Source organism: Maylandia zebra, linkage group LG1 (assembly GCF_041146795.1).
Source record: "Maylandia zebra isolate NMK-2024a linkage group LG1, Mzebra_GT3a, whole genome shotgun sequence".
NCBI classification, from domain to species: domain Eukaryota; kingdom Metazoa; phylum Chordata; class Actinopteri; order Cichliformes; family Cichlidae; genus Maylandia; species Maylandia zebra.
The window spans coordinates 32,518,446-32,545,950 of record NC_135167.1 but is presented as its reverse complement, the minus strand read 5'-3'; the positions used below and the strand labels follow the sequence as shown (position 1 = coordinate 32,545,950).

The window sequence follows — 27,505 nt, the reverse complement described above, 5'->3', positions numbered from 1 at the left end:
GGTGGGCAGACTGATTCAAGTATCAATACCAATGCTCTTACTGGATCTATACTTGAGTGAAACAAAAGTTCAGAGTGTTCTTCCCGTTCATTAGAAAGGAGGCATGTCTGCGCAAACACTCTTTCTCTCATGCAGGTACTGCACCGCCACCTCCTCCATGCTTTCCTATGCTTTTCTTGTCCTCCGATCACATGACTCATGTGATTCCAGTGATTGAGAAAGCTTAGCATCGGAAGTACTTTACAACAGTAAATGCTGTAAACATAAATGTGTGCTGGAAGGAATTTCTCTACTGTGGAAACACCATGAACTCATATAAAGACATGAAAGACCATGAAAGAGAGCTTTGTCCCAGAGCGAGGAGCAAAAGAAATGAAGAGAGGAGGAAGGAAATATCTCCAAGACACTAAGACCCCCAGTGTTACAGTGTTTTCACAGAGGCAAAGAATAGCCAGATAACTCACATAAGGGTGAAAGCAATGTTTCCATCATGACTTATGTGAGTTCTTCAGTATTAGTTAAGGTTATTGGTCATCATAGTTCTTAGTTTAACAAACTGATTCATTTACTGTGTTTAGCATCAAATCACAACAACAGTTTCCTCAAGGTGCTTTTATATTGTTAAGTTAAAGACAAACACAAAGACACAAAGATATAATACAAATTTGTTATTAATATTTAATCAAACTTGTTTTGAGGAGCTTCAAGCTTAAAGAGATGTGTTTATGCTGATTATATTAATCAAGCTGCAGGATTTAAATGAGAACAATATTGTAAAAAACTAAAACATGGAACACCAAATGCACCTTGTGACAAAGTAGGTGAGAACACCATTTGTCCATATTCTTAATTAACATTATTGCTTTGATTTAGCCAGATCTCATATGTATTCTGTAGTAGGCAAACATCTACTATCCCGGGTTTGTTTATGTTTTGCATGGTTAGAATCATATAACATAACATCTTGGTTTAAATCAATTCTGACAAGTTTGTTAAGTTAACATGTTATTTATGTCAACTGTGTTCAGGAACAAAAAGAGGAAATGTAGTTTTACTTCCTGTATTTATAGCGACCTGGTTAATCTGAGGTCACAGGAAGAGACCAGGTGAAAAAGGGGGAGAATCTTTGTAATTTAATAAAGCTGATTTTAGAGTGTGTTTATAGAGAAATGGGTTTGTTGTAATATCTATTGACTATCCACTGCAGAGTTTCATTGCTAGGAAGGAGTAGCAGTATAGGTTTGAGTATAGAAATGTTTGTCTCACCTACCTAATGGAATAGTCCAGGGGTGAATGGACTATTTAAGCAGATGAATGCAGGTGTTCAGAAGAAAGGACCAGGTCAGTGTAGCTGTGCGCATTTTGACCTTAATTTCCATTGATTTAAGTTCAGTTATGTTTATTTGAACTGAGTTAACTATGGAGTTGAGTTTCTTATTTATTTTCGTAAATATTGTTTGGTCACAAAATGGTGAATAAATCACTCACTACACTGGACAGCATCTGTCTCCTGGAATTCTTGACCCGCTTATGTCTAGTCCTACCACACACCTAAAGAAGAAAAACAAATTATGAATGAAGGAAAGGGTAAACTAACAAAATTTAAATCAATAATAAATAATGAAAAGTGATTGAGGTAGACTCAAGCAAAAAAATAAATAAACCAAACAAAACACAAGAAAGTGGACAGCCCTGTTAATGTTTATGTCCATTTCTGTTATACTCCTCAGGCCAGAGTGGGCAGTGGCAGTTCAGATGGAGCTTTCCAGTCTCTACCAACTCAAACCATACCTACCTGGAATCCTTTGGCTTATTAAGTTTAAGTTATCTATGTAATTGAGGCTAGATGGGCATTTTCTAAGCCAAAGTAAACACTGGCGTACAGTTCTAGACCAGTAAATAAACAACAGAAGTCAATTTTGTATTTTAATGCAGATGCACAGCTTGCTTGTACTGTCCTGGATGAACTTGCACTCCTGTTAAGCTGGGAAGGCACTCGCATGATGAAAACAGTGGGTGGCAAGCTGCCTCCAAGTGGGTTCACACTCCATAAGTCTTCTGGAGATGTATTTAGTGCCGCAGGTCTTCCAATATTTTAATCCATTGCTGAGCAGTAATGATGTGATCCTAAGGGCTGACACCTGAGTGATTGTAGCTCACATCCACAGGCAGAGGGAATTCATTCTGGGAATGTTCAAACCTTTACTTTGGTTCAAACAACAGCCAAAAAAATATATACACATATTTAAAAAAATATGACATGGCACGGTTCATATTCACACTGACACACTGCAACTGAACCAAGTCTAGGTGGATAATATATTTTATATTATATATATTATCATAAAGAAATGGCCAATCAATACCTATAATAACAGGATTTTTACAAACCTTTTGTATTCCTGAATGCTAATAAGTCCTGGGAAGTCATTCCAATCTTAGTGTTGAAGGAAATGTTTCAATTTACCATTTTCCGTGGTGCAGACTATGACCCCATTTGTTAATATTTTGCAATAATCTGCACATCAGACTAATGTTCAGTCACCTTGCATTATGAAACAGAGAATCAGATTACAAAGGCTGACTGTTTCCTCATCTGTCCCACAGTAGGATCTCTCTGTTGGGCGTTCTGAGGTACTCTCCCATGGTCCATATGTACTCAGTGAGATTTCCCTCAAGTTGTCATCCCTGATGAAATCCCTGTTACTGGTGCGAGCTTCAGCGAAACGTGTAATTTATATGGTGTTTTTGTGCTGTTTTCTTATTTAAGGCCATTTGCCTGTGGCATGTTTTGATTTAAAGTGTTGTGTATACCCCAAACACCGTACATTTCAGTCCAGAATGGGGCAACTCATTTCCCTTCTCTTGGAACCATTCCTCTGTAACAGAGGATAATGTGTTTGTAATCTGGTGTTGTATTTGAAAGGTGGATGTTGTCTGCTAACAGGCTAATAAACTGCTGGTACTCTATAAAATAATCATGGTCTACTCTTATTGCCAATGGGCCCTAACCCAAGGCAATGAGTATTGAGCTTTAAACATTAATGAGTGAAATCTTAGGCTTTTCTGAGGGATGTGAAGCACTACACTTTACAAAGCTGCCATTAACTTGTATGATTGTCATGACTGTGACGTTTCACACCTGCCCATTTAAATGTCCCAGATGATTATTTCTGATCAGTTTGTAATAGAAACAAAGAGAGAAAGTCTTATAGAAACACAACCTGTTCCTATTTTGAATTCACTATTCCACTGAAAAAAATCTACGGAGATGGATATTCAATAAATTGACTAAAAACACAATGAAAACATATTGCATTCAGAATATATTAATACATTCCATCCACACACTGCTGATAGCTGGGTCTTTCATCTTATTCACTCACCAATTTCAGGAAAGGCATCACTTTTAAGCACACCCCTCCCTTATGTTATTAAGATATTTTGAAAATAGATTCACCTGAAGAGATGATTATGACTAGATGAGTCATTTAGTGCTACATGCTAATGTTCCAGCTTTCACTCTGACCAAATCAACAAAAGTCTCATTGCCAAAAGCTCATGTTGATTAGTCAATCTGAGTTCATTAACTCAGAAACATGTCCCACTTCTCCCAGTGTAACAAGGTTACCATATGAACACTCATCCTAATGTGCCTTTCCCCACCTCAGTGATTTTGCTTTATGAACCCCTGTCCCCACGGGTGCTGAGGTATGTGTGCTGCAAAATGGAGATCTAATTGGAAATGATCGCTGACAGAAGCTTGAGCCACAGAGTCCCTTAATGATCCAGGTAGCACTTGGATCACATAGAGCCCCCCCCCCACCTCCTCCTCCTCCTCACTACCTGTGAAAGGCATTTTGAGCTGATGACAGCGGTGAAAGCCCTGTTGTGGGATTGAGAGGCCACAGCCACGCTGTGCTCTGTGTGTTACAGTGTGGGAGGGAGGGCTAGATGGAAAGAGAAAATCCAGAAAGAAGGCAAGCCTTTTTGACAGATGAAAGCCCTCTGAAAATTGGTAACTCTGGTGTCATTAAAGAAAGTGTTGCCCTTTTTAAGAGCGATTCAGCAGTGTCCTCTAATAGGAGACAGACCTCGTGTTCTGGTAGCCGTGTTTTTAGGTTACTTTTAAATGTAAATGTAATTCAACTTGAAAGTAACAAAGATGTCATGCATGCAAGCCCCAGTTATATGAGAACAGAACAAGCAATTTATTAAAAAATTATGGATGTTTAACATTATTCAGTAAAGATGTTAACAACACTGTAGCCTCACTATGAATTAAATGAATAAAATAAAAAAAAAAAAAAAAAAAACGAGAGTGAGGCTGTCAATGTTTATACAGGTGATGGAGGTCACATTAAATTTCATTGTTTTTCAGAAAGGTGGTGCTATCATCACTGTCACTCTTTTTCAGGCAATGTGGTATTGTCCTCGTATTTAAATAAGTAAATTATGTTACAAAAAGATACACAAACCACACACTTCTTGGTGAAAATCTTTAGTAATGGACTCCAAAGCATTTTATCACTGGTACTATAAAGGCATTATAGCTGCCCTTTTATTAAACCCAGTTAGATTGAGATTCAGTATGTTTTTGTCATAGTTATTTTTTATGTATTTATTTATTTTTCCCTTATCTAAGATGTCACAGATGGCACAGTAATAGGAAAGTCATGTTAAATCTTGTACCTTTTAGTCAACAATTAGTACTTTAACCTTTTCAGATTATCTCTGCCAAACCAAAGACATTTTAATAAGTTAATTTTCTTTCTTTCCCATCGACATCCATGGTGTTACTGAGGACTCAAAAAAGCAGAAAACAACATATTTTATTGCTTGAGGTAAAAGTAAGGAGTAATGCAGCAGGTGGTTATAAAGGGATACATTTGGATAAATCTGGAATATAAAAATGTGACCACATAAAGTTAGTCTCAGCATCTAATCTGCTACTTTTTGTCTTTCGGTAAACATTTATAGCATGGTTGATGAAACTCACAGTACACAAAAGTGCTTTGGCCCCCTAAAAAATCCTAACCATTTGAGAACACTTTCTTATATCTTTGATAAAGTCAAAAATGACACATCAGGCAGTCTCTTCCAGCCATCTAAACTGAATGTGAAATGACTCTACAGACCTTGTCAAGTGAGATCCTGACCCATGTCTTTAATATCACTGTATATGCCAGTAGTGAAATTTTGACACATATGCCCATGGGCCAAATCACTGAATGTAGGCTTGTCCAGCCAGTGTCCCTTCCTTGTTGCCTTGGGCCTTGGGATGCCAGAGCTGAAAGTTTTCTCCACTGTTTAGGGCTGGGCTAAATGCACAGCACACAGTCAATACACCCATCCTTCATGTGACGCTAACTGACAAGGTGACACTTTAATGGCATGACTGAAAGTTCCCCTTGGCTCTTTAGTTTTTGAATGATGATGAGTGACATTCTGGCACAATTTCATCATCTTGCACCTGAGGTGTGGCGCATTGTGAATTCTTGTGATGTCTTACAAAGGAACCGTTGCATGTAAAGGTGTAAAGTTACTGAAAAGAATTAGCAAAATTAGGTATTAAGCAAATACGATGAGAAAAAAATTATAAAATTCAAACAGATAAAACAATAGCAACAAAAAATTACAAACACCATCTAGTACCGCTGGTAGGACTGTAAACAAAGTTGATACCATCAAACCTGAAACTTCTGACAAAACCATTCAAAGTGTTATAATTCCCTTTGTGACATTCTCCTGAAAAGGTCTAGGGCAGCGGTCCCCAACCTTTTTTGCGCCACGGACCGGTTTATTCTCGACAATATTTTCATGGACCGGCCTTTAAGGTGTCGCGGATAAATACAACAAAATAAAATTAGTACCGGTACCGAAAAAAAGAAAATTTACTCATAACACATGTGAAAAGACCCAGGAAAACAGAGTAAACGATAAAAACGATAACAAAATAACGCTCAAAACCGATAAAACCCCTGAAAACTATACATTTCACACCTGAGCCTCAACTCTTGCGGCCCGGTACCAAACGACTCACTGACCGGTACCGGTCCGAGGTCCGGGGGTTGGGGACCACTGGTCTAGGGGGTGAGAGAAAGTAACAAAAGGTCTCCATGTTGAAAATAAGGAGACAGGGACGTAAAATTGTTAAGTTAAAGGGTTTTATTAATGTTTCTATTAATGACTAAACTAAAAGAGACTGATAAGCGACTATCATCGTTTAAAGAAAGAAAACAACAAAACTCAGGGGTTGGTCAATAAACTGATACGTAAGTCAAAAAGGGTTAGTCACCAAAACACGCTCCTCTCCACATAGCAGTAGCAATCAACCACCCTACACACACAGCTTACTATCTGCAACCCAACAACACTCTCTTTCTCTGGTCTTAAGTATTCTTAATTGCTGATGGGAGTCAGCTGCACAAAAAAAGTAGCACCTAAGCCAGGAGAGATGGCAGGACACACCCACACAAGGTCAGATTCACAGGGAGCCCTGCTAGTGCCGTAACACCCTGAGTCTGAGATAGCGTAATAGATGCAAAGAACATCAGTGCTGCTGCTATGGAAGGAGTCTGTGGATTATGTAAGGAGGTGGTTGTGCATAGATCACAGCAGGTCATTTATATCCCTGTTGGTATTTATTTGGCTTTGCACCTTTTAAATGCATGTGTTATTTCCAGTTCTTGGTGTATCGGTTCATACATTTGGTCTCTGTGCTTAAATGGAGTCCAGTTGTGTGTAGCTGGGGAATGGGTTACTGTTTCTACGTTATTTTAATGTCTTGAATCAAACCATTACAGCAAGAAGGTTAAACAGATGGAAGTGCTAAATCATCTGTGGAAATTTAGGGCGCATATTAATTTCCTTCAGGACTCTCATGTGAAAGTTCCACTGTGATATAGTAAAACGAAATGGGTCATGTATGCTTTAGGGGAGGTCTAGAGGGATTTTAGTGACAATAAATGAATCACTTACTATACTGCTGACCCTAATGTACACAATGGGGCAGCAGCTTTGAAATATGTCTGTAATTCCAAGCCTCTGCGGATTTGTCTGATCAAATTATCTGTTTAATTATATTTAGGCCATATGTACAATAGCCTCATGCATATTTCTGGCCCATTATTAAATTTAAGTGCATAAATGGTTTATCCATTACATACACAAATCTAGTACCAAATTTAATATGATGAACATCAACCATTAACCTCCTAAGACCCGAACTCTTCCACGGCATGCATTTTTAATTTCTCTTTGATATTTGAGCATATTGGGGCCCGATGAATGTAAAAACAAAGAATTACCAGATTTTTTTTTTACCTTATTTTTGTTTTTAAGAAAAATAAGAGGATGAGGATATTTAAATTTTGATAGAACAGTAGCAGTATAATGTCCTCGTAAGTGGATATCAGGCCCATGTAGAGTAAAATTTTGTATTTTGGTCTAAATAACCCAAAATGTGATGTCCACATATGTGGATGCCAAATCCGAGGAGGTTAATGAATGAAGCAAAGTTTTGATAATAATGCAATAATTAGCACTACTCTGACAAGGTTGTTAGGATGATGAGTGATTCTCAAAGAAAAAAACTCCAAAATGATTATGTTGAAAAATCACAAAATAAAAGGAAACATGCCCTGTAGTGTAAAAAACACTAAACACTAGAAAAAAAAATCTAAATACACTAAAAACCAGAATATGTTAACCATTATAACCTGTTTGGTTTAGATTACATTTTGCTGACAATTATGCATAAGGTTTATTGCCAATGTTAAAACTGTGGAAAACAAAAATGGAATTAAAATAAATAATAGGCCAACATATTTTTTGACTGCATCACTTGTCACTTTTTAGTGATCTGCATAAAATTGCTGGCAGTCAGTAAAGATATGAACAAAAATCATCAGTGGAAGAAACAACTTTCATTGGTATGTATTTAGTTTAGCTAACCAGGTAGCCTATCTTGTAATTTCACTCCATGGCTGAAGAGGTGATAGTGAGTATTTCTAGAGTGAAGTCTGGCCTCAGTCAAATATAATGGGAAGAAAAAACTTTGTGTCACTCAAAGCACTTTTTAGTTGTTTACTTTATGTTAATTGGCTGTTTGGCTAGATTTAAAGTGATAATGCGGCTAAGTGTTTTACATGAAGCACTTAACATGGCCACTATAACAAATAATAATTCAACACCAAATTTAAATCAACCAGTGTGATTTTCTTTGGTAGGATAGTTTCAAATGATAAGACTATTTCATAAACTGCCTAAGACTGCATTGCAGCCCTATTTATATTTCCATATTCACAAAAGTAAAAGAAAATAACCCATCAACATGAATCAGCAGATTAAATATTGTAATTGTAAATATTTCACAAACCGCTGTAGGCAATCATCGTACATTTAAGTCAGTGTGTAGTTAGCACTACTTTTGTTACACTTTTGCACACAATGTATCCAGCTCATCTCATGGCAGCATATGCAGAGTAAAGGCTCCTCTTTGAGCCTCACTTTTGTTGTGATGTAGGCTTGCTCAAGTTATTTTGTCAGTGTCATTTTGCTCTCTCTGTGCTTCCAGCTCAATGTAATTTTTTTCCTCCCTTCAGATCTGGTCTGCTACTAGTGATTGAACTGCAAGTCTTCCGGCTGTCTGGGAAGTGGTGCCTCTGCTTTCAAGCACTTGTACCGTGCACCCTGGAAGCGGCTTCTTCAAAAATCCGGGAAACCTCTCGCAGGTGGAGCTACTGTGTTATTATGTTGAAACTATTTCTGCAATATGTGTGTGTGTGTGTGTGTGTATATATATATATATATATATATATATATATATATATATATATATACACATATATATATATATATATATGTATATGTTTGTGACCCGTGGTAGGTACCTATTTAAAATAGGACAGAGCCGTAGGCGCACAGTCAGTTTAAAAGAGTTTAATTTTTAATACAAAATAAAAGAAACAGTGTAACAGCAGCACCTAAAAACAATTAAAAACGTTACCTTATTAAAAAAACGATAAGACTGTACGATTGCCCGTGAGGCAGGACAAGCGCTGCGGAGAACAGTTTAAAAACAAATCGACATAGCACACAGGTTAAAAATGGACGGCAACTCACACATGACCCCAAATGGGTAAAACACTATAGAAAAAAAAGGCAAATCTTCGGTGCCGTCTTCACTCGGGCCCCCCGCTGTGCATGCAAGAGCGGGGAGACAAAAAAGGATTTGTTTTCCCTGCAGCGCCTTCACCGCCTGCGAATCAATATCTGTGGTGCCTACTGATACAGAAAAAGTAAAACAAAAAACCAAAACCATCGACAGCCGCAGCAGTCAGTCTGTCGGCTTACACCAGTTTAAAACAAATTAAAACACACTGATGTGTCGGGTCCTTTGCCCGCAGCCAGAAATCCACCTGGCAAAGCAGCAGCTCGGTACTCTGTGAATAAAAGGCAGGAGATCACTAGCTGGACAATAAAACACAGGAATATTCCTCCACTGAATTGGTTTTGTTACCTGTCCACAAGTTCGTGTCACACCCTAATAAATGTGGGTCAGTGGCGATGAAGTCCACTATACCGTTCTCACGGGAGCAATGTTTCCCACCTACAAGGGTGCAAATAACTGTAAACCTCTGCCAACAGCCAGAGCTCAAGTGGTACATTTTTGTGTAACCTACCGTTCTAACAGAAGTTTAGGGGAGGACGCGTATCAGACTTTCATAGTTAAGAAACACCAACTTGCCCAACTCGGACCAAGCACTCGCAGCTTCAGGTTTGCAAAGGAATACCCAATTGCCCACACCTGCGCTTATGAAAGGAGCGAAGACCAGCTCCGCCCACCAGGGGCGGTCCCAAATCTCCAGGTCTCACCTGTCACATTCATATATATATTAGGGGTGCAACGATACACAAAATTCACGGTTCGGTTCGGTTCGATACTTTGGTGTCACGGTTCGATATTTTTTCGATACAAAAAAATGTTCATGCCTTTTTAATTTGTCATTTATTAAAATTATAAATATATATTTTAACTCAAAAGTACAGTTTTTAAATTTAACCCTAACCCTTGTGCGTGTTTTTTATTTTGACAGCGAATGCGCACCTGCGGACCACTTATGTGCAGCCCTGGTTATTTAGCTCGTCATATTGCAGTCACAGAAATTCTTTTGTCCATGAAACCATAAAGCTGCACTTTCTTTTTGCCTTATAGTCTGATTTGTCATAACTTCTCCGTTTTGTGGTAAGCTTTTCTTTGGCTGTCACTTCTTCACCCTGACCTGTCTTATTTGGCTCAGCAGAACTGAAATGCTTTTACACACGCACTCACATAAGCTCAGCGATTCTCTGCGCGATCAACCTCTCACATGTTTAAGCTTGCTGCGGGAGATTTCACTTGTCATGTTTGCATAGTAAGCTAACGATTAATAAGACGATGTCAGAGGAATTGGTGCACAAATTATCATCACTCACAGATCAGTGCTGTCGCTCTCTATACGCAGTTCGCACGATTGCAAAGTGAAAGCAAAAAAACAAGCGCAAATTCAAACGCGACTTCAATATGTCACATATTGACAGTGGCTCACCGATGCCAATGACATAATTACCCAGCTACATTTCTGAAAGAATGCAAAAGCATTGACATATATTTTTCCTACAATAGCCCGACGGGCAGGGCAGAGATAGATTTTGGTAGCCCGACTGAAAAAATCGCTAGCTCCAGGACGTCGGGCTAGCGATATTGCAAGCCCTGTATCTGATTGAGGAATCACTCATCTTTGGAAAAGAGAGTTTATTACAGAGAAATGTCTCTTTCCAAAATAAAAGCTATACTATCCGCTTCTTCTGGGCTATATTCTCAACAGCATAAGGAGAATCATGTGCTAACAGCTGTCTAAATGACTCGGCTAAAGTTAGTAGCATGCTTGTTGTTTTTGTCTTTGCACTAGGATGATGTCGGCGTAAATGTGCAGTCATATTCGTTGTGTTCCCACTAGTGCTTTCAGGTTAATCTCGTTGAAATGACCTTAACGCCACAACACGGCAAATCTCCGTTAACGAGCTACCGCCGATCGCTCCGTGCATGGGGCTAGACGGCCAACACGTTAACGAGCTAACTGCGCTAACACACTAGTTCACACCAATGTAATTGAGCATTGCATGGCACATCCAACATACTGTTTTACTTTAGTCCATGACGCGCTTACCTTCAGGGTCATAGTCACATGAAAACCAAAATAATTCCAAACGCCAGATCTGAATGAGGTTCAATTTGCCTGTTGCAAGTAGAGCTTAACTTCTGTCTCGCTAGCTTGCCCTGCGCTCTTCCTTCTGACTATGCTGTCTGTGTTGAGCGCTCAGTGGATCTGCGCTCGACAGTGCAGCCTAGGCGGAGTAGTCGAACACAGATTCACTGAGCGCTCAACACAGACAGCATCGTCAGAAGGAAAATTGATAAAATAAATTACAAATGTTGTATTGTTCGATACATATGCGTACCGAACCGAAAGCACTGTATCGAACGGTTCAATATCGATACGAATATCGTTGCACCCCTAATATATATATATATATAAAATATCTGTTGACCAAGTTCTATGTCATCATGATGACAAATGGTCTCCATCAATTTTCAAATTGCCAATGCAAAGATTTGTTTCTGCGAGAACGTTTCCCTGAACTGCAGCGAGCACTGACTCCTGCAGTAGTTTGGTTTTGGTTGTTTCCATCGTTAAAGTGGTTCTCTGGTTTCTGTTCACCTTTATGTTCATTTCTTTGTTATTATTTTTTTCAGTTTTAATTTGTCTAAACTGTGCTGTGATTCTCATTAGAGGAATTGTGTTTATTAGTGTTTCTTGTTTTGAGTCGGGTAATTGCATTTGCACGATATGGGGCGATCGTGGCTCAAGAGTTGGGAGTTCGCCTTGTAATTGGAAGGTTGCCGGTTCGAGCCCCGACTCGGACAGTCTCGGTCGTTGTGTCCTTGGGCAAGACACTTCACCCGTTGCCTATGGGTGGTGGTCAGAGGGTCCGGTGGCGCCAGTGTCCGGCAGCCTCGCCTCTGTCAGTCTGCCCCAGGGTGGCTGTGGCTACTGTGGCTACAATGTAGTTTGCCATCACCAGTGTGTTAATGGGTGGATGACTGAATGTGTAAAGCACTTTACTAGTCCCTAAGGACTAGTAAAGTGCTATACAAATACAGGCCATTTACTTATTTCACCCTTGCTACAGACCATGCACTCATACCATGTGTGTGTGAACACGTGCTAGCCAGGCCCCAAATCTTTTTCATTTTTGCAACTATATATTAACATTTATCTCTTTTTCTGGATGGCTGGTAGCCATGGGCTGGATCTCTTGGGCGTCACTTGGAGGGTGGGCATTGTGTCAGGAATCCTTTCTCCCATCTGTTGGTTAATGCTGGCACTGCAAAATCTTGGCTCCACTCTCTTTACCTCTTTCTCAAAGCAGGCAACTAGACCATGAAGGCAGGATATAATAGTAAATATAAATATGATAAATAAGACTCGTATGATCTTTTTCCAATCTTAAAGTGATCTTTTATAACTACCTGAGAGTGGAATCCCTTTACGTGACACTGTCCACGCAAGTTACAAACTAGCCTTCTTCACTCCTGCCACATTCTTTGTGCAGAAAGCAAAGTTAACTAATCCATAGCTCTTCTTTGCCACAGTGAGATACCAGAGATGTATTTTTTTTAATAGAAAGTGTCAGACTTTTTAAACTCCACGGTACAAGTATTACACCTTGGATCAATTGGTGGGACACAATGCGTCTGAATCCAATTACATGCATTTGCCTCAAAAGCAACTAATCTGCAGCAATCTCACAGGAGGGAGTACTCTACTGTATCGGGTGCTTCAGACAAATCGATAAACACAAAACAGAAACAGCAGTGCAATTCCCCTTCCTATCCGGTGAACAGAACATTCCATTTAATAAATAAATGAGCAGTGTGCCAAATCATCTTTCATCTGGTACAAAAACACAGCCAGTAGTTCAGTGTCACAAATCAATAAACAATGTGTTTATTCAAAATGCTCTGTGCATGTCAGTTTTCATTGCAGTCAACATCCAGGAGAGTTTTTTGTGTGCGCATTTTTCTGTTTGTTTTTTTTATATTAAAACTTTGTCTGTCTCACTTGCTTCTACCTAAAGTCTTTTTATTAAGTGTAAATGTTTAGATGTAAGCTCTAATGCCACAAAAGTGAAATTCATCTTGCCATCTAACATCTCAAAAAACAGAAGTATTGTACAAATATAACCAATATTAAGTTTTGATGGAGAGATAACCTTTAAATTTGAAAAGTTCAAAATTGACTTTATTTTGAAAAAGCATTCTCAGATGGTTGGTTACAACGGGGAAGTTGTGAAAATAAGGCTAGGTTTTGTTAAATGTCAGTTAAATGTCATGAATGATCTCTCCGTTTCTGGCCTGTCTATATTTGCAGATCTTTTAGATTTGTGTTGAACAGTAACAGAGTACTTCTCGAATGGCCATGACCCTCAGGTAACAATGCCACTAATGGCTTCTTTTTGAGAAAAAAAAAAACTGCAAGGTTATCCATTTTGAAAACATAAGACATGAGAGCTATTTCCAGAATCCCTTTCTTGATGAAAAGTGCCTGGATTGGTTTATTAACCACACCAAAACCTCAAGAGAGTGTACCTTTGTTAAATCTCCAGAACCAAGAGACCACTGATCCTTTGGGTCCTGAATCAAATGTTGAGTTTGATTAGAGGGTCACCTTCAGCTCAGTAGGTGATAACGGCTCATAAAGACTTCCTGTAACATGCCCCATTAATAGTCTTTTACCCTAATTAGGATAAACATGTCTGTCCTCATGGAATAGCATCCATTGAGTTTACTTAAAAAACAAAACAGTGGGCTTGCAAGATAATATTTATTGCTCTTCTTTCTTGTTCCTAAAAAGTGTTCATTTTAAATGTAACATTAGAACATAACCTTAACATATGTGGAGCTACCTGTGAAATAAGACGAACATGTCGTTTGTTTGATTTTTATGTGCAACCTGAAAGACAGTCTACTTTAATTTTCTGACTAAAACAATAAACTCAAAGTAGCTGAGCAATGCAGTACAAGCTACAGTTCATATTAAATTAATGGATTCTTGTGGTAATGATGCATAGCTATTTTGGAGCTGTGTTTTGTTTTTGTCATTTATTTTTAACATCACTTTCCCTTTAATGCATCAAGTTCTCCTGATAAAACAGGTCATCTGTCATTAAGAGGCAGCTTCTAAAACAACATTTATGGTTGTTCCAAAAGGACTACAAAAATTCTAATAATGGAATGGAAATACTATCGCTCAAAAAGCCAATGCAGACCATTGGTTTACCTCATACCAGTTACTATAATTGTGCTTGATGTTGCTCTGTTGCCTTCAAAACCTACAGAGTTGTGCAAAGAAATGGAGACAAGAGTACAATGAGAAGTCTTCCATCTCTTTTCTTTAGCACAGCATACAGTATTACTATTATTGTCATTGCTTCTTTGACAAGACAGTCATTATTAGTGATTTTACTAATCAATCTGTCACAAATTTTTTTTCTTTTGACTGTTGGAAAGACATTGGATCTGTTTTTGCTTTGAAAGGAGAAAAATATTTGAAACTACAAAGAGCATGTGCTGTTCGAGGAATCAGAAAAGAAAACAAAGCAAAATAAAATATCCATCCATCAAGGGCTGGAAAAGGGAAAAAAAATATCAGACAAAAATCATTGCGCCAAGACGCTCATGGCAAAGCACAAATTCCAGTATGCATACTGAGATTGATTTATTGATACAAATCTTCTTCACCGTTGTTAAGTGATGTTTTCTTGTGACGTGTTCAGTGAGCCAGCGCTGTTTGGATTTTTGGAATGGTTCATTTGGAAAGGATCTCGACAGGAAATACACACTTATCTAAAAAGCAGACTGGAATGCATGCCAGAGAGACAGCACCACGATGACAAGCTGGAAGGCGAAATGGAGAAGAGCTACACAGCAATGAGGAACTCACTGTGGAAGATCCTACTGGTTGAAAAAAAAGAGAATAAAAACAGAAATGAAGTCACACACAGTCAGTCAATTTGCATGTTATTTATGATGGTTTCAATTAGATATTCCTTATGGTGTTATATACAGGTTTGCACTCAGGTTCTTTAAACCCAGTCTTTGTCTTACCTAACTTGTGCAGCCATGATTGTTAGCTGCACATTCAAACATGAAAGGATATATTGCAAAAATAATAATAAAAATAATTATTACAGGCAGGATACATATACATATACACTGGAAGTACAGAATAAAAGGTGAAGTAAATCATCTTATTTGCATAACAACAGCAAGTCAGGTTCTAATGACGATACACTCACTGGCCACTTTATTAGACCTGTTCATTTAAAATACAAATGTCTAATCAGCCAACCACATGGGAGCAACCAGCAAATTTAATAATGGTCAAGACACCTGCTGAAGTTCAAACTGTGTCTGAGTGGGGATTTAATAATTTTTTTGTGGTTGCTGTTCCCAGATAGGTTGCTTGGAGTATTGCAGAAACTGCTGATCCAGTGGGATTTTCTCCCACAACTGTCTCTGTGTTTCCAAGTTTGGTCTGAAAAGGAGAAAATGTCCAGTGAAGACATGGAAGCCTTGTTCATGAAAGAGGTCAGAGGAGAATGACCATGCTGCTTGGAGCTGATAGGAAGACAACATAACACAAATAACCACTCATTACAACAATGATCTGCAAAAGGACATCTCTGAACAAACGACACAACCTTGAAGCCGATGAACTACAATAGCAGAAGATCTCACCAGATGGCAATCTTGTAGCTAACAACGGAAACTAAGGCTACAATTCAAACAGGGTGATCTAAAACGGACAATAGAAGACGGGAAAAACATTCTCCATCTGTCAAGTCTCAATTTCTCCTGTAACATTCAGAAGATGGGCTCAGGATTTGGCAATAACAACATGAAAGCAGGGATTCATCCTGCCTTATATCAACCCCGAGGCTACTGTTGGTGTAAGAGAGTGAGGGATATTTTCTTCACACACTTTGAGCCCCTTGGTATCAATTGAGCATTGTGTAAACAGTATTGTTACTCACCATGACCATCCCTTTAGGACCACAGTGTACCCATCTTCTGATGGCAGCTTACAGCAGAATACTACATCATGTTGCAAAGTTCAAATCATCTCAAATTAGTTTCTCTCTGAATTTAAGCTCTGAATTGAATGTTAAATGTCACAATTAAGTTAAATAGTAATAACCTCATGAGCACTAATATCTGTAGCACTGTATTCTTACCACAGTAATCTGATGGAAAAGCCTATTTGTGGGCCTCAGTCCTTTTTTTGCATTTGACTTTTTCCATAACACACGTCCTGTCTTGGTTCAGTGAAAAATGTTCAAATTCGATCTGAAAAGGTATTCTAATTGCTGCCTTTCTCTGATGACTGTCGTGGCTATTGTTTTTTCAGAAAAATAAGGGAAAAACAGTTAACATAAAATTAATTGAGGTAGCGTTCTCCCTAAACAAATAAATACAACCACTGGTCTTCAAAATAGACATTTTAATATGATTCTTTGTTTGCGGTTGTGTGGGGGAAGAAAAAAAAATGCACACTTTCGACACAGCTCATAGATCAGTGTACACAGTATAATTCTATTGTTGGTTGCTCAAACATGGAATTGTTTACATGGGGGAGTCACTGAGCTGGATAATGTGCTGAGAAACAAGGCTTCATGGTAAATGAATTATGAGTGTTTTATCAAATTGCTTTGAGTTTTGTTCTGACCTTCAGCTTGTTTGGAGCTATGCCATAGAAGCTGGCCAGACTCATGCCTGTTGTGCGATTGTTCCCAGGAGATTTGGGCTTGTTGACTCATTTGACTTTGTTTTTGCTCCTGCTTGGGAAAGCTTAACAAATTGTTGTAATGTCATTGTGAGGTGATGTAGCCAAGCTAGATGAGTCTCTCTAGCCCTCCTTCATCAGAGTCCTTTGTCATGTTGCATGATGGATCGACTAGAGTGCACAAGCCTTTGGTAACAGGTATTTTTAATGATGATCGGAGGAAAGCTGAACTTTTTTGAGAGTGCAGGATCAAATTGAAGAAGGGCTAAAATAATAATAATGATAATAATAATAAAAAGATCAGTCAGTGTTATCATGAATGAGCCTCCAGAGCTCATGTCTTAGTCTTGCGTCATGTTTCAAGACACTATTTAAATCTGATTATACAATTTCCTATCAAGGATATATTACAACAATAACACATAGCTTAACAGATAGCAAAAGATAGATTCCCACATCCAATATATACATGTCAAGTCATCTAGAGTCAGTCAGTGCAGATGCATAGCAAAAACAACTCTCTAATGCTTGCAAACATATTTAAATCACAACAGTGAGTGCAGATATGTTATGTTTTTTTAAACACTATTTTACCAAGCAACAGACTTAAGCCCTTGGCTGCGGTTTGACTCGATGGTACGCATACTGCAGTCTTTTCCTTGACTGAGTGTAGCCATTGATTTTTAACATTACCAAGAAATCAGATTTTAATAATTCAAGGAAGGCAAAAAGAGATTCCTGTGTACAGATGGCAAAGAACGTAAGTTCTACTAAAAAAGATACACAACCCATAAGGCCACTAAAAAGCTGTAAACCAGTCAACACTGTTATTATCATAAAGAAGCACATATTTTGTGAAGGATAGTGCCGAGGGTTTGTTTTTTGATTATTAATGAGCAGTTTCCTCTTGTTTATTGTTTTGCTAACTATACAAGATTAGCTTTCACAGTTAATTCAATAAATATTTGGAAACAGTTTTTCCACATGGTCTGCAGTTTATCTGCATTTTGAAAACCTGGTGGATCAACAAACGGCATTTGAGTCCATCTTCACAAGCTGAAATAATTTCATTATGTCTGCAAAACAAACTCATAGAAATATGCATTTTTCAGTGTTGGCACTTCAAATTAACATTTTTATCATCCCATAAATTCCACATGTTATGACCTCTGTAAATGAGAAAAGCAACCACTTGAAATTGCTCTCTTTTTGGCAGCATTCGCTTTTCTGGATTTTGTTTCGACCTGTGTAGGGCTTCTCTTCAGGAAACATATTAAATGTGTTATACAAATAAATTGGCTGCATATCACGTGCTGTTGCGCTGTTGTTCTTAAAGGCCTGGGTAGTTGGCCTGAAGAGACAAGAGGCTGATCAGACCTTGAGAAGATCCCTAGTGACAGCACATCAGTACCAGCCTCTTCTCTGACATCCCCCCTCATTACCACACTGTCACTCTCTAAATGTGCAGACATGCATGCAAGTAAACAAGCACATGCATGCACACACACTTGGTGAGCAGTTCTTTATGCAGATTGGCTATGTAGGGCAGCCTCCTTCACTGTGTACGGTGGTGACATTGACACATGGTAACGGAGGAGATTCATTTTCTCACGGGGTTGGTTTGGGGTTTATTTTAAGCCCAGGAGTTTCATGGAGCAGACCTGATAGCTGCCCACACCCAAAATGTGTAAAAGTCTGAGTGTGGGGTTTGGGGCTGTGCTCGTTTTTAACATCCTTTTAACCCTTAGCTGCCAGCTGGTGCTTTATGTGGCATTCTGGCACCTTTTCCTCTCAAACGAATAGCTTTAAATTATAAGAACGTATAGCTCAGCAAGAGGGAGCAAGATATAATCTTTCCTGTAATGGTCTACCCAAATGTCCACTTTAACCCTCCACACTATTAAATATGGTTTTGCATTTAGAATCCTTGATCCAAGATGTTTACAGATGACAATAAACTTTATAACAATGAACTTAAACTTTAGAATTCAAACTGCCGGGACAGTTCTTATTTGGTGGTGAAAAAGTTTAAAGCAAGTTTATGGTCTAACCACAGCCAAGAGCTAGACATATGAATTTGTAAAACTGTTTATTTTGAGCATATACTCAACATCAACACATACAGATCAATCGTACTGTCCAAGTAATGTCATCACCCAGACTTTCTTTCAATTGCCAAATACCGTTCACAAACCAAGAGAATGTAATTCTAAATATCCTCACTACTTTTATGGCATGCCTTGCAAAGACAGGAATGCCAAGCTAGTAAACAAAGGGTGTGAACGAAACAAGCTCTCAAAGGCTTAAACCAATAAAGCAGCTGATATTATCAACATCAGATTTTCCAGATATTCATTAAAGTTGAATTTAGTGCCATTTGAGCTTTGCTAGACTAATTAGCTTCAGAAGATTAGCAAGTTAACTGCACAAAAACAGATGCTGTGTACATGTAAATGCAAACTGTTGACTGAGAGAGGCTATCATTTTATGTGACGTACACCTGAGTGTGGGGTTGGTGAGCAGTTACTGGGGCACATTCACCATCATATATATGATGGAATAATCACTGTCATATAGGGACATGGGACTGCTGTAGTTAGTTATGTTTGCTTAGAATTTGTTTAATTTTGGGGGGCTTTCAGTAGGGGAGGTTGCTTCAGCTGTGTGTGGGTAGTGAGTGTATGTACTTGAGAGCAGCGCTTCCGGCAAACAGCAGGGATAAAAAGCTGTACAACTGAATGATGAATACTGAAAATATTAAATCCTCATGATGGGGGAAAAAGGCCCATGGTGAAAATATCCAGAAGTATCCTTAAAGACTCTGCAATCTCTCTCAGTGACCTCAATTTTAAAACATAGGAATGCTGATGAACATTCTCACTCAGTTTAATTTTTGTATGCCAAACTGAAACTGTAAAATACCAAAAAATATTAGTAGAGTAAAAGTGGATGCACTAGTATTTGCAATGCAATATTGACGGGAACTGGGGGGGGGGGGGGGGGGGGGGACACAAGCCAGTGTACTCTTAGAGCTGTTCAGAAGACTGGTTAAATGTGGTTGTGTATGGGAAGGTATGCCAAATCAAACATGCAGAAAATCAAGTATGAGATTTTCAAACCAGATTGGTCAGGGCCCGGGGTAACTCAACTGCCTCCAGTGCTGTTAGCCAACAGGGTGCCAGTGGAAGCTGTGCTAGTGTTGGCTGAAGACTAAGGAAGAAGGAAGGATGAAGGTGTGTTAGGAGGCAGCAGGAGAGAAGGAACAGCAGGAATATGGAGGTGAGAGTAGGGATTTTAAATGTAGGGACTGTGACTGGTATGTCGAATGAGCTGGCAGATATGATGAGAGAAGGAAGGTAGATTGTGTATGCAGGAAACCAGGAGGAAGGGAAGCAATGCTGGGAGCATTAAAGCTGTTCTGGCATGGTGTAGATAAGAAGAAAAGTTGCAAGGAATAGAGGTAGTGAAGGTAGAGGAGTTTTTATACCCAGGGTCAACAATCCAAAGAAATGGATAGTCCACAAAAAACGTAAAGAAGAGAGAAGAGGGAAGGTGAATGGGTGGAGATGAGTGCCAGCAGTGATTTGTGACAGAAGCAAAAGTCAAAGGGAAGCTTTACAATATGGTGGTGGGAGCAGGTATGATGCACAGTTTCGAGATGGTGGCACATACAAAAAGACTGGAGGGAGGGAGCGATCATGATAGACAAGATTAGAAATGAGAACATTTGAGGGACATCTCAGGTTGAGCAGTTTGGAGACAAAATTGCAGAGGCAAGGCTGAGATAGTTTGTACATGTGCAGAAGAGGGAGAGTGCATATATTGGATAAAGGATGTTGAACACTGAGCTGCCAAACAGGAGGAAAACAGGATGACGAAAGAGAAGATTCATGGATGTATTGCAGGAGGACATGCAGAGGGCTGGTGTGTCATAGGAAGATGATAGGAATAGGGCAAAATGGGAGGAAAATGATCAGCTGTGGTAACCCAATAAGGGAGCAGTCGAGTTAATCTTGCTTTCAGCAACCTAGTTTTTTGTTTGTTTTATTCTCAAAATTATGCAGGCTCTTTTAGCTTTCTGACAAACTCTAATCTGGCCCTCTTCTTCTTGAGTGAAACCAGTGGTTTGCACCTTGTTATAAACCTACTGTATTTCCATTTACAAAGATGTTTGTTTAATGTAGGCTTTGACAGTGATACACTGTCCTCAACTTGCTAGAGAGGATTTTTGACTTGGTTAGATGTTGTAAAGTTGTTCTTCCTGACCATGGAAATAATTCTGTCATTGTATATTTTAGTTGGCTTTTAGGCATTTTGGTGCTGGTGAGATGAATGACATTTTTCATATGTATTGGTATGCATGCTTTGGAAAGCTTGTGCTGATTAAAAAAAAGAAAGAAAAAAGCAAAGTTATACATAGTATAACAACGAAGCAGTTTAAAGGTTACTTACAATTTTGGCATTGCTGGTGATTTAGCTATTGAACCTATTATTGCACTTTGCAAAACCTTTTGAAGGCATTTCTTTAATAGGCTACTGACGACCACAGTTACACAGAGAAATCAAAGTAGAGTGAGAAAGAGTAAGAGAAATGTGGGCTGAGTAAAAAAGGAGGTTTTATTGCCCCACGGTGACTCAGTGCTGTGGATTTGTTGGTGTTGTTCATTGCCCTCCAGGGTATGCAAACTTGGTGTCTTTTGCCACTGGGTTTGCATACTCTGTTGGATGGCAGTATTTGAGCAGGTGTCCAGAACTTTTCCACTAAAAGTGCCCATATATTCCTTTGTGGGTTTTCCCATGTTGTTAAGTCAATTCTATTGTTCTGTTATTGATGTAAAGTGTTTCCAAGTTATAAAAGGTCTATGACCATGCCAAATGAATTTTTTCCAACCTACAGAAAACCCAACCCATGTCGTTGAGCCCCAACAACATGGAACAAGGCATTTCAGATCAGGCCCTTTCTCAAAACACTAGCAAAGTGATCTCTGACAAACTGTATTTTTGAAACAGGAGATGAAAAGGAGGTTGTTATACAGGAGGAGACTACTCTTTTGTTTTCTGTGTCCTGCATTTGAGTCCTGTCTTACCTGTCATGCAGCTGGACTTGGCAGTAACAGCGTGGTGCTTTTATAACCAGTGAGTGGAGATTTGGTCTTTAGCCTAAGACAGTCTAGGTCTGGTCTCAGCCTTGGCAGCGATACCTGTTTGGTCAGCCAAAAACTGAGCCATTGGAGGCAGAGAAAACTGAAGGTGTCATGGCTGTTTACCGGCAGGCAAGTAGGAAGGACCCAAAATGCAGGATTCAGTGAGGCGAAGTTGAACTCAAAGTAAACAGCTTTATTTGCAGGTTGCAGACAAACAGCGGACTAACTATACTGGGAAAATAGTTGGAACCACAGATCATAGACTGAGGGTGAGTAGACATTAACAACGCGACAGAGAACAAAGGAAACACAGGGCTAATATACACACGGCTTTAATCAAGGGATGAGAGACAGGAGGGGAACACACCTGGGAGAAATCACAGCTGACGAGAGAGGGGAAACGTAAAGAAACAATTTACAAGGAGGCAGACAGACACGGAACTTAATCTGGAATAATAATCAATATTATAGAAATATACCAAAATATAAAAAACTGAAAAAGTTGGGTCAAAATGACCCAGAACCGTGACAGAAGGATTTAACAAAAGACAGTTTATGTAATTTTAGAAATCCTTGACGATTTTAAATAAAAAAAACAACAAAGTAAGAGGCATTGGAAGAACCACTCACTGAGCGAGCAAAGCTCAGGGTCATGCAGCTCAAGATAACTAACAATTTGAAGAGCCACAATATGAAATGAATTGTAGCATAAAAAAAGGAGAATAGAAGAGAGAAAGCGTGGCAAAAACAGAAACACAAGCACAAAAGCATTCCCAGCTGGGCATACTACAAAAACACTAGACAGTCATCTCGAGATTTTTCTGGAACATTATAAATATTGAATGGCAGAAGCAATTAATGCCTATTTTGGAGAAGAGCAGGAGAAAATACTCTTCTATCAAAATGTATAGTGCTGAACAATACATTACTTTGTGCCCAGATTTCTTAAAATGGTTGAAAGTGGAAAGTGGAAAGGCTCTTGAGAAAAAAAAATCCTCTACTTCACTAGCCAGCCAGAAGCACTGATACCCATGTGTGTCAAAAATAGCATTTGCTACAGTAACTGGAACTACTGACATGCTCCTCTCTGGCTGATGTAATAGAGGAAAAAACACATCAAACGGATTAGATGAGTAGATAATAGGTGGTATAAAATTGTCCTCAATCTGTTAGAGTCAGTATGGATAGCATCACAACAACATACTGCCCATATTGCCAATTTAAATGAGAAACAAAATTGCATTAGGATGAAAGTAGTGCAAAATGATGGTGCAATAAGCACAGCGATTGTCCTTCAATGTGAAGGTCTAAACCCAAATAATCCCCATGACAGAAAACATTTACCCAGCTGAAGTGTCCTTGAAAACACTGAATCCCAGTGGTACTGTACTGTAGCAGCGTTTCTCCCGTGGGGATTTTTTTCAAGTATCGCAAAACTATTTTTAAACTGTATACATCCACAAGACTGTCTGTTGCAGTGGGATAGCCGACAAAGGAAGGAAGGTGCAGTACTTAAAAATGGTACTTGGGTGAAATCCTAGGCTAATATGTAATAAATGTTCAGTTAATTACCCAAAAGAATCACCAAAGAATTAAATTAATTACCTACTTAAATAACTTAAACAGTGTAGCTTCTAAACTGGTATATCTGCAAAGGACAAAGTGACTGCTGTAGAGAAGAGGAAATTGCCTGTGCAAGAAACATGTTCCTGGCAGGATGTAGCAACATCAGCCAGAAAGTGTAAAGGGGATGGCAAATATACAAGTCTATTACAGATACATTAAACATTTGCAGCTAAGAATCAACTTGCTTATATTTTTAATATGTTGTGAATTTTTTATGACTGTTAGCTTGCACAGGTCACTCTTCGGATCTCAAAGGAATTTTGTGGTGAAATAAAAGAAAAAGGAAATAACAAATTGCCTCTTATTATCTCACCTAAAGGATACTGTGAAAGTTAGTACATGAGATGTCTGAAGCAAAGGCATCAGGCAGTTTCCTGTACAGACAGTGTCAGTTACCATCCATACAGTAGCTGAATTTACAGTGTATGATCTGTACCTGCACTGCAATGATAATGATTAAACAGCCAATATCTTTTTGATGGTAAGACTGTAGATATATGATATTGACCAGCAAATAAACTTGACGATTTGCAAGCATTATCCTCTAACGCCAACCCTGTTTTAATAACATAATAATCCAATAATCTGTATTTTTGACTCAATTTCAGAGTAATTTTAGTAATTTGGAGGCACATAATTGAATCATATTAATGCGGGGATACAGATGTTGGTTCAGAATTTCTGTTTCTGTTGGGAGGAAGTGACAGTTAAGTGAGACAGGTAAGTAAGGAGAAGTTATGATGTAATAACGTGCGAGACAGCAAAATCTCAGCAGGATTAATCATGGTGCACCACTAAAAACATTTCAGACAGTTTATTCCTTGGCAGGTTGCAACAATAAGAATTATACTTACATTCTAACCAACTTCACCACTCTGGAGGACCGCAAAGAACACCTGGACAGTTTGCGGCAGTATATTGACGAGTGCTTCAAGCATGTTGTTATGGGAAAACAAGGTAACAAGGTGCCGACTCCCTTCAGCAGCACATGAACACTGTCCTTGAAACAAAGCCACCTCGAAGACTCACCAGAGCCAGCTACAGCATTGTGGATATTTTAGCATCCATAGATAAAAAACTGTACAGCTTTGATGCACGTCTGGCCCTCCTGGAAATCCTCCGTTAAGATTTTCAGGCACTGTGTAAGTCCGTGGAGTTCTTGCTGCTGAAAACGCCAACCTCAAAGAAACTGTGAATTCCCTCACTCTCGGAAGAAAATAAAAAGAATCAAAGAAACTGTCATCAAGCTCCAGGCCTGCAGTATGAGGGACAGCTTGATGTTTTCGGGAATATCAGAGAAGGTAAAAGAAGACCTGGAAACAACGGTGAGTGATTTTATCCAGACTCACCTGAAACTCCTGGAGGACATAGTTAAAAACATCGCTTTTCATTGTGTCCATCGTTTGGGAAGTCGACAAGCTGAGCTCCAATAATATACAGCCATACAAGATAGACAGATACACAGACACGCACAGACAACTTTAACATTCAACACTCCACCAGTTAGTTTAAACATGACCACACTGAGGTTTGTTACATGGAATCTATGTGGTGTTGGGCCCAGGGAAAACATGTATTTATATAATAATGACCTGCCAGGAATCACCTGGCTATGGACAACAGGAAAATTAATGTTCATATAAGAGATGAAGGGAAAAATACTTGTATTAGTGGTTTCATTAACTAGAATAAAGAATTAAATCTTTACAACTACCTCACCATAAGAATATATAATTTACAACCTGAGAAAACTGAAATTAAATGAAGTAATTACTGAGGAAACAGTCTCTGATGCAAAGTTGGTATTTGGAGAACTTTGAACATAAATCTAGAAAATTCCTTACAAACCAGTTAAAGCTCAAAAAAAAAAGAAAAAAAGAAAAAGAAATTTATTCTATAAAGGATTCCACTGGGGAGATTCCTCATGACCCACAGCAAATAAATAAATATTTTAAAAACTTTTATGAAGCTTTATACTCATCACAGACTAATCCTTCTGATGCTGACATTTGGCCTTCTCTAGCACCTGTTTTTTCAGAATGGTCACTCAAATGCAGAACAAACAATCTTAATCCTTAAAGATAAACTTAGCCACCATTAGTCTACTTAAACCAGAATAAGATCCTACACTCCTATCCAGCTGCCGCCCAATTTCACTTATAAATGCAGACCTTAAAATACTTTGCAAAATACTCCATTCATAATATATCCTTATCAAACAGGTTTTATCGAGGGTAGACACTCAGCCAATAATACACTTAGACTAATAATTCTAATAGACTATTGCTCTATCAGCAAGTTATAAACCACAGTGGTCTCTTCAGATGCAGAGAAAGCATTTGACTGGGTAAACTGGAATTTTTTTATTAGCAGTATATAAATTTGGATTTGGTTCATTTTTCATAGACTGGATCAAAACACTGTGCAGCTTCCCAAAGGCTTGTGTTCATCCTACAGAGGGGCACCAGCCAGGTCAGTCGGCTTTTCACCTCGCTTTTTGTTATTTTTATGGAGCCACTAATGGCAGCAATCCAACAAAATATAGATATCAAAGGAGTTCAAGCTGAAAATACAGACCATAAGAAGCTGATGCTCTATGCTGATAATGTATAACTTTTCCTTAGGAACTCACAAACCTCGCTCATAAAGACAATCACACTTAAAGACAAGTTCACATCCCAGACTACCAGACTATTCTATCAACTGGGGTAAATCTGCAGATCATAATTCTGATTGCAAAAGCTGTCAGACTGGACAGCAGGATTTTTAAAAAAAAAATCTGTTTATCTGACCAGCGCTACAAATTACAGCAGGGCACTCATTTCCGTCGTGCCAGTCATTACCATCGTACCTATTTTTAATCTTTAATAATACAGGCACAATTGCAGGTGGGTTATTTTTCAGGAATTTTGTTAGGAATTCAAAGAGGTAGGTGTAACCCACATAAAATGGGGGTACCACTTTAAGGACTGATATGAGGAGAGATGGACAGCCTGCCCAACCAATCGAAATGCACAGGTCCCAGTATGTTTTGACCAATGGGAGAGCAGTCTGCCGCTGTATGTCCCACCTACGTGCTCTGTGTTCGCTGCTATGTGTGGAGGTAGTCGCATGCTGGCAGGAGAAAAGAGAGACTGAAGCTTTTGAGCTGGAAAAAAAGTATTAGATATAAGTTGCAACCAACTGTGTTGCACATAAGTTCACTGGTTATCAGCTAACTTTCATGTTAGAAGTAGCCGCAGTGAGTAAACAGGCAAATGCTGCATTTTTCTGGTGACTTTAGAAAGTACCACGTGGAGGTAAACTGTTAGCCTTTGTTAGCTCTGGTTGCTATCAACTGCCTGGAAGTTCATCTCAATCTGCTTCCAGAAAGCCCTGCATTTTCCGACCGAGAGACACTATGCCATTGTCTTCGGCCGTGATGCGCTGAGATCGGTCAGGTTTTTTTTGTATGCTGAATTGTTCCTGAGGTGGATTCCTCCAGTGAAATAGGATTCCTCCAGTGAAATAGATGGCGAGCCTTCCCACCTGGACTTAGAGAGACTGAGATTCGCTTCTTTTCCACTTGATGATCTGCTGCACCTTGCGGTGTGGTAGGACTGTATCACTCACACTTTCACGCACAGCTGGTTATACATAAGACCACTGACTGACATTCTTTCATCCCTATTTTCTTTCACACCCTGGGAATTTTTTGGACTTTACCCCTTGGACATTTTTTATTTGGGACTTTAAATAATGAGCTGTTGTGTAGAGCATTCTCCACATGTGAAAAGAGTGTGAGATTTTCATTTGAATGTACATTGGATTTGTGTAATCTGTTTCTATAAGAGTTAAGGAGTC

The 27,505-nt window shown here is 38.9% G+C and overlaps 2 long non-coding RNA genes across 2 annotated transcripts in view; one reads left to right on the top strand and one right to left on the bottom strand.

Annotated features, from left to right (window-relative positions):
• Positions 1-6,490: 6,490 nt before the first annotated feature.
• Positions 6,491-27,505, top strand: part of LOC143419035 (uncharacterized) — a 42,516-nt gene continuing 21,501 nt past the window's right edge. The window contains exons 1-2 of the long non-coding RNA XR_013099006.1: positions 6,491-6,589; positions 8,607-8,735. This is a non-coding gene — a long non-coding RNA (uncharacterized LOC143419035). The remainder of the gene's footprint in view (positions 6,590-8,606; positions 8,736-27,505) is intronic.
• On the bottom strand, positions 15,116-22,309 carry LOC143419037 (uncharacterized). Its single transcript, XR_013099007.1, has 2 exons — positions 21,980-22,309; positions 15,116-15,727 (listed from the first exon to the last, which is right to left on the bottom strand). It is a non-coding gene; the product is annotated as an uncharacterized LOC143419037 (long non-coding RNA).